Source organism: Aristolochia californica, unplaced genomic scaffold (assembly GCF_029961685.1).
Source record: "Aristolochia californica isolate CCGP_79_NKW_82.1479 unplaced genomic scaffold, dmAriCali1.0.hap1 SCAF_4, whole genome shotgun sequence".
NCBI classification, from domain to species: domain Eukaryota; kingdom Viridiplantae; phylum Streptophyta; class Magnoliopsida; order Piperales; family Aristolochiaceae; genus Aristolochia; species Aristolochia californica.
Window position 1 is genome coordinate 7801534 of NW_027182103.1, and position 7396 is coordinate 7808929.

Sequence of the window (7396 nt, forward strand, 5' to 3'; positions counted from 1 at the left end):
TCGCACTCTCCCTCTAACCTCACGATCGGTCTCGGCAGCACAGCGAAAAATGAACTTCCAAAAACTTTGGGGTAAACTCTTGCGACGAATTTCTCCAAATTTCGTCTTCTATTTTCTCAAATCCCTCTATTTTTTACATAATTCCTCTCCAATGGTGTTGAAATGGTTCCGCGAAGCAGAGAAACAAAGACAATTTTACGGAATCCCAAATTTTGGGTCTGAAACGCAAGAGGGGAATTTTTTGGGGATTCCGGGAATGGAAAACACAAAATTTCTATGGGTGCTGATTTATTTTTCTGTTAATGAGAACAACACCGATGCATCTGTTCATTGTCAATTTGAATTCGTTGTATCTATTTTTTTTGGATGATATGTGTGCTGCTGCTCTGTCCCTGTTCGTTTTGAATTCGTTGTTTCTATTTTTTTGGATGATATGTGTGCTGCTGCTCTGTCCCTGTTCGTTTTGAATTCGTTGTTTCTATTTTTTTGGATGATATGTGTGCTGCTGGTCGGTCCCTGTTCATGGACAATTTTCATGTCAGTGGGAGTTCTAAATTTGAGAAGGGGGTTGTGGAATGCATTGTCTTGCTTCCTTTTGCATATTATTTGGACCAGGTTGCTCCATTAGGCAGTGGAATTAGAAAACATCCTATAATTTTCTTACAATATTTAGGGAAGATTGGGAAAATGGACGAGGCATTGCAGCTATTCCATGCATTGCCCGAGAAAAATGTCTTGTCCTGGAATGCAATGATTTTGGGACACTGTATTCATGGATGTCCTGTAGATGGTCTCACTTTAGTTGCAAAAATGGTGGGACAAGGTTCCAGCACCAAAACGGGTGCCAAGACAACATCAAAAGAAAAAGGGATGACCGCTGAAGTTACCTTTATGGGTCTGTTAGGTGCTTGTGTTCGCCCAAAATTAATGTCAGAAGGCCAAAAGTATTTTCAGGAAATGTTGCCTAAATATCACATTAGCCCCAAGTTTGCACCATTCTGGGGCATGGCTAATCGCTATGCTAGTCTTGGGCTCATCCAAGAGGCTGACTGTTGTAGGTTCCTTGGACATGTGGAAGTGGTAGATCGTTTATCCAACCATTTGATTGGGCTTAAACGAACTAGTACTTCTCATTCCCCTTACTGTGGAGTGTTTCTGCAGTCGCGGGAAGGTGGGAAAATGTTTTCAAAGTGAAGGAAATATTGGAGGCTTCAAATGGGACTCCGAAATAGGATGAAGCTCCCCATTTTACTGCAAGACCAACATCTTATGCTACTTGTGTGCACATACTCAGCACTAAATTTTTTACAAAGTGGAGAGTTGTTGTTGATCCATGGGGCCCTATCCTAGAGCCACTTATTGTGGGCAATGCAACCTCAATCCAGACATTGGAATGGAGGGTGGAAGAACTACGAAAGGATAGGTTGCAGAGCTGGGCTTTATCAACAATCCAAGATTGGGATGGGATAACAAATAGTTCCTTATCCAAGCAAGATCAAGGCATGATACAAAGGGTAGCTGCAGTTGTAACTTTTGGGGCCCATGTTGGGGCTGTGACAGATCCCACTTCACAAATTGGTCTGAGGTGCAGCTGCTTGTGATGCTTGTGAGGTTCCGTTCGTTGTTGTTGCTTGAAATTCATCACGCTATTCACAATTCAAAACTTCAGGTGCAACAGCAGCAGCCAACAACAAATGTCCTCGGTGGCCTCACACTGGGCTACAAGTCTGTCATAATTCCAATTTTTGCCATGGCAGTAGCCATCTACGTAGGTTTCAGTCTTGCTGCCATATATGGACTTTCTATGGCAGTTTTGGGAATGCTTAGCACAATTACAACCGGGTTTGCGCTTGACACCTATGGACTCAAAGGGGGAGGAAGATTATGTAGCTTGCGTGGTTGACCTGCTTGGCCATGGTGGGTACCCTGCACCAGCAACCAAAGTGATGGAGAATTACACTGGCCGAACTGGTTGCTGGCCTAGCATATCATCCACAGTTTTTACTGCTGCCTAAACCAGTGATACACATACCATCAATTCTGGATCAATTTACTGTAATGGGTTTACTCACAGCTAGCGCCAATCTGGGTGCATTACATCAAGGGAAACTCTTGCAGGCTTACATCAATAGAGATTTTAACTGCTCCCATTCACACTGCTTTTCAGAAGTCAAGGTTCTCACTGAAATTTGTGCACAACTATTGATGGCTTACTTGCATGAATATGCTTGTGAGGCTCATGTTGCTGCTCTCTATTATGGGACAAACAATATAGGAAGTGGAAAACAGATGCAAATGATTTCAGGCCAACTATTCTCAGTACCAATTGAACATGATCTGGGTCCAAGCCTGGGAGTTGCTCGTGTCCCAGGAATTGGACTTATTTACACTGAATTAGTCAACGCCTTAACCAGTACTATTTCAACTGTGTGTGGATTTCACAAGGATATTCAGAGTGATCCGAGGGCAGCAGTTTATGCCAAGAAAAGAGATGGTACACAGACAGAACTTGGGCGGACTACAAGTCAATACATTTCAGTCCTCCATTTTTTTTCACTTTTCGCATTAGTGGGTTCATTTTCACATGGGTTTCTGAAGATTATGGTGGAACGTCTTGTTGCCCAGTCATGGTCTTGCCAGAATGGTGCAAGTGATAGTTCAGACTGTTGTTTGGTTGCTTAACCATATGGTGGTTTGCTACCGCAAGTAGTGATGCCACAATTTTAAAATAAAATTAAAATAAAATAAAATAAAATAAAATTGCTTCTATGGTTGGATGCTCCAGTTTTGTAGTCTAGAGGCTGACACAGATACCGCGGTTGATACTTGAGGAGACGTCGGCACAAACAAGCAGACCCTACCTTCGAGTTTGAGGATAAGCTCTTTCTTCCAGGGGGTGTAATGCTATGCACGCAGTAATATTATTATTTTAATAGTTTTTCTTTAATTTACTTTATTTTATTTCAGGTAAAGAATTAATAGGCCACAAGGGCATTTTTGGAATATTTCATTTATAGGGTATTTTTGTAATATTTTATCTTAAACCTTGTAAGGGTGAACCCTATTTAAGGGATAAGAGTAATGAAAAAGACAAGTATTGATTTAGGTTAAACAAGGGATAAGAGTAATGAAAAAGACAAGTATTGATTTAGGTTAAACAAGGGTTTTGAGTTCTCCTCAATGAGATTAGGGGTGTGTGTTCTCCTTAATTAACCTAGGGTTTTCAAGCGTCCCTTTGGCTTGATTTTTTTTTTTCTTCTTCCTCCTTACGAATCCATGTGTCAGATCCTGCACCATAACACAACGCATTTCTACTCAGGCTGGAATGGAACATCGAGTCCAGGCTGATATATCTGCTCCTATGGCCTATGCAGCACAAGGGAAAAATAAGGGTCGGGACATGAGTTATGTTCAATGCTTCCACTGCAAGGCATATGGTCACTTCGCTTGGGACTGCCCCAAGAAATCCTGTAACTACTACAAGAAGTCGGGCCATCTCATTGCAACTTGCCCTAATCGCCCTTAAAAGAAAAAGAATACAACTTATCATACCTCCACTAGTACTTCTAGGTTTGTAGCATTGCCAACTGCTATACCAGCTACTACAGTTCTTGTTCCTCCAGCACCTGCAAGTTCAAACTCACTCACCCCTGAAATGGTACAACAAATGATTATATCTGATTTTTCTACTTTTGGTCTCCCAGGTAAGCAGAAAATCTTTACTCAACCATGGTATTTTGATTCTGGTGCTTCTAACCATATGACCAACAATGTTGTGTCTCTGTCTAATGTTAGAAAATATGATAGAAACTTGCACATCAACACTACTGATGTCAGCTTCTATCAGTGTTGTTGGTGATCTCTCCCCCTCCTTAGCTGATGTCTTCATATCTCCTGACCTATCGACAAACCTTTTGACTGTTGGTCAACTGGTTTATAAAAATTGTAATGTTCAGTTCTCTCGCTTTGGTTGTGTTGTGCAGGATCAAGCATCGGGGAAGGTGATCGCGAAGGGGTCTAAAGTGGGAAGGCTATTTCATCTTCTTCCATGTTGAATTTAGGATCCATTTTCCATAATTTCGAGCAAGAGAAAAATGAAAGAAAAAAGAAGAAAAGGGAAGAAGAGCTCTCGGGTAGAGAGAAGAAAATATAAAAGAGAAAAGAGAAGTGGCACCAAGCAAAGACTAAGAGAGAGATTAACTCAAGAAGGAGATGCGAAACTTGATTAATTCCAAATTACAACACCTCTATTTATAGTAGAGGAAACGGTAGAGTCCTTATACAATTAGCCTTTCAATCCTAATTACATTCCAATTCTAACTCTTTAAGATAAGTCTATTGAAACCAATCTACTAGAAGACTAATATGATTTGAACTAGAAATTTTTCTTCATTGACGTGAGTATAAGGGAGGAGGCCAACTCGTGGCCTTATCCTTGTGGGTTCCTCATGATCTTCCAACTCATCTTGATAAGGTTGCCAACTCGTGAGATATTTGTGGGTCCCACTTGATCTTCAAGATTTCTAACTCATTTCATCTTGTGTTTCTTAATTCCTTAACTCGTGCTTGCTTGGGTGAGGACTCTTCTTGGTGTCCCACATCCTCATGGTGGGTTCCACCAACTCGAGCACATAGTAGGTCCCACATTGTAACACTCTCCCTCAAGCTAGGGGTGAGAAGACATCATAAATGCCCAACTTGCTGCATATGGTAGACATAATCTTGTGAGTGACCGACTTGGTGAGAATATGTGCAACTGGAATTTGTGATGATATATGCTTCAGAGATAAGAAACCTGCTTGGAACTTTTCTCGTATAAAATGGCAGTCCACTTCAATATGCTTTGTTCTTTCATGGAAGACTGGATTTGATGTGATGTGTATTGCTACTTGATTGTCACAGTATAGATCTATCGGAGCTTCTTTGTAGAATCCCAATTTAGTGAGAAGAGATCTTATCCATATGAGTTCACTAACAGTGTGTGCCATGGTTTTGTATTATGCTTTTGCACTAGACCGTGCTACTACATTTTGCTTCTTGCTTTTCCATGTAACCAAATTCCCTCCAATCATCGTACAAAATCTCAAAGTAGATTTTTTGTCATCCGGGGATCCGGCCCAATCTGCATCTGAGAATCCTTCAATGTTGAAGTGACCATGGTTTTTATAGAGAAGTCCTCTTCTTGGAGCTCCTTTCAGATATCGTAGTATTCTTTCAAGTGCTTGCCAATGACTAAGTTGTGGCTTGTGCATGTATTGACTTACCACACTTACTGCATATGAAATATCCGGCCTTGTTACACATAGGTAAATAAGTTGTCCCACTAGTCTTTGATATTTCCCAATAGCTACATCTTCTCAAGTGCCTCCACATAATTTTGTATTTGAGTCCATAGGAGTTTCTGCTGGTTTGCATCCCATCATTCCTGTCTCCTCTAGTAGATCAAGGGTATACTTCCTTTGGGATAACACAATCCCATGTCTGGATTGTAATACTTTAATACCCAAAAAATATTTGAGTAGTCCATGATCCTTCGTTTTGAATTCAACACATATTTTCTCCCTTGTTTTCTGGATGCCCTCAGAATCACTCCTAGTTAAAATAATATCATCAACATATACAGCCAAAATCACCTTACCTCTCTGTGTATTTTCAATAAATACTGAGTGATCTCCAGAGCATCTGTAAAAACTGTCCCGTATGGTGTCTTGACAAAATTTCTCAAACCATGCCCTAGGGGACTGCTTTAGACCATAATGACTCCCCCTCAACCACATACCCAGGTGGTTGTTGCATGTAAATTTCTTCTTTAATATCACCATTAAGAAATGTATTTTTCACATCAAGTTGATATATCGGCCATGATGAATTGGCCGCCAGTGATAATAACATACGTATCGAGTTCATTTTGCCACTTGAGAGAAGGTTTCTTCATAATCAATTCCATAACACTTGAGTATAACCTTGGCAACCAGTCGAGCCTTCAGTTGTGCAATTGACCCATCCGAATTATGTTTGACAATATAAACCTACTTGCAACCAACGGGTTTTATATTTGTTGGAAGAGGAACCAGTGACCATGTATGATTGTCATTAAGGGCCTTCATTTCTTCATCCATTGCTGCCTTCCACCCTAGATGTTGTAGAAAGTCCTGATAGGATTGTGAAACAGATATGAAGGAAATAGAAGAAAGAAATTGACAACATAAAGGTGAGAGGTGATGATGAGACACAATTTGAAAAGGTATGATCTAGGTTCTTTCCTTATAGCAATAGGACGAATATCATATTGAGGGCCAAAAATAGCTGATGATGAAGGACTTGCCTCTGTTGGATCTGTTAACTTGGCAAATGTGGTGTCGACTACTTGCTCTAGGGATTGAATAATCTCTCTATCACGTGGCACAAACCGTCGAGGGGAACCTGGTATTGAGGACAGACTAGGAGGAACACTATCAGAATAAAATGAGAAGTCTTCAAAAAAAGTTACATCCCTGAACACAAATAAACGTTGAAGAGTAGGACTATAACAAACATAATCCTTTTATGTGCGAGAGTAGCCCAAAAAGATACACTCGATAGATTTAGGATCAAGTTTGTTGTGTCTAGAAAATGAATTATGAACAAAAAATTGAAATTTGAAAACTTTCAAAGGTAGTGAAAATGGATCATCATTTGGTAATAATCTAGAGTAAGGAGATTTATTACCAAGAATGGTGGATGGTAAACGATTTATAAGAAAGCAAGTTGTAAGGACTGCATGAGGCCAATAAAAGTATGGAACTTTCATGGCATATAATAAACCTCGAGCTACCTCAAGAATATGATGATTCTTCCGTTCGGCTACGCCATTTTTTTGAGGAGTGTAGGCGCATGACGTTTGATGGATAATGCTATTTTCTTGACAAAAAGAGTCAAGGTATTTGGAAACATATTCCTTGGCATTATCAAATCGGATAGTTTTTATTTTTTGACAAAATTGTGTGAGTACCATAGCATGAAATGATTTAAAAATAAATGTTATCTCAGAAAGCTCCTTAAATATAAACAACCAAGTTGTGCGAGTGAAATCATCAATAAATGTAATAAATTATTTTGCTTGAGAAATATTGGAGATACTCAAGGGCCCCCAAACATCAGTATGAATTAAAGAAAATTGAGTAACACTTTTGACTTCTGGATGAGGAGAGTATGTACTCTGATGTTTACTCAATTGACTCACAATGAAATTTTGACCTTACTTTAAGAGAAGGAAACATATGATGAAGAGACTATGCAGATGGATGTCCCAACCGATTGTGCCATAACCGTGTCTCATTTTCAGTAGTGGAAAGAATTTTTGGCATGTCCAAGTAGTAAAGGCCCCCTTGTTCATGACCTCCACCAATCACCTGCT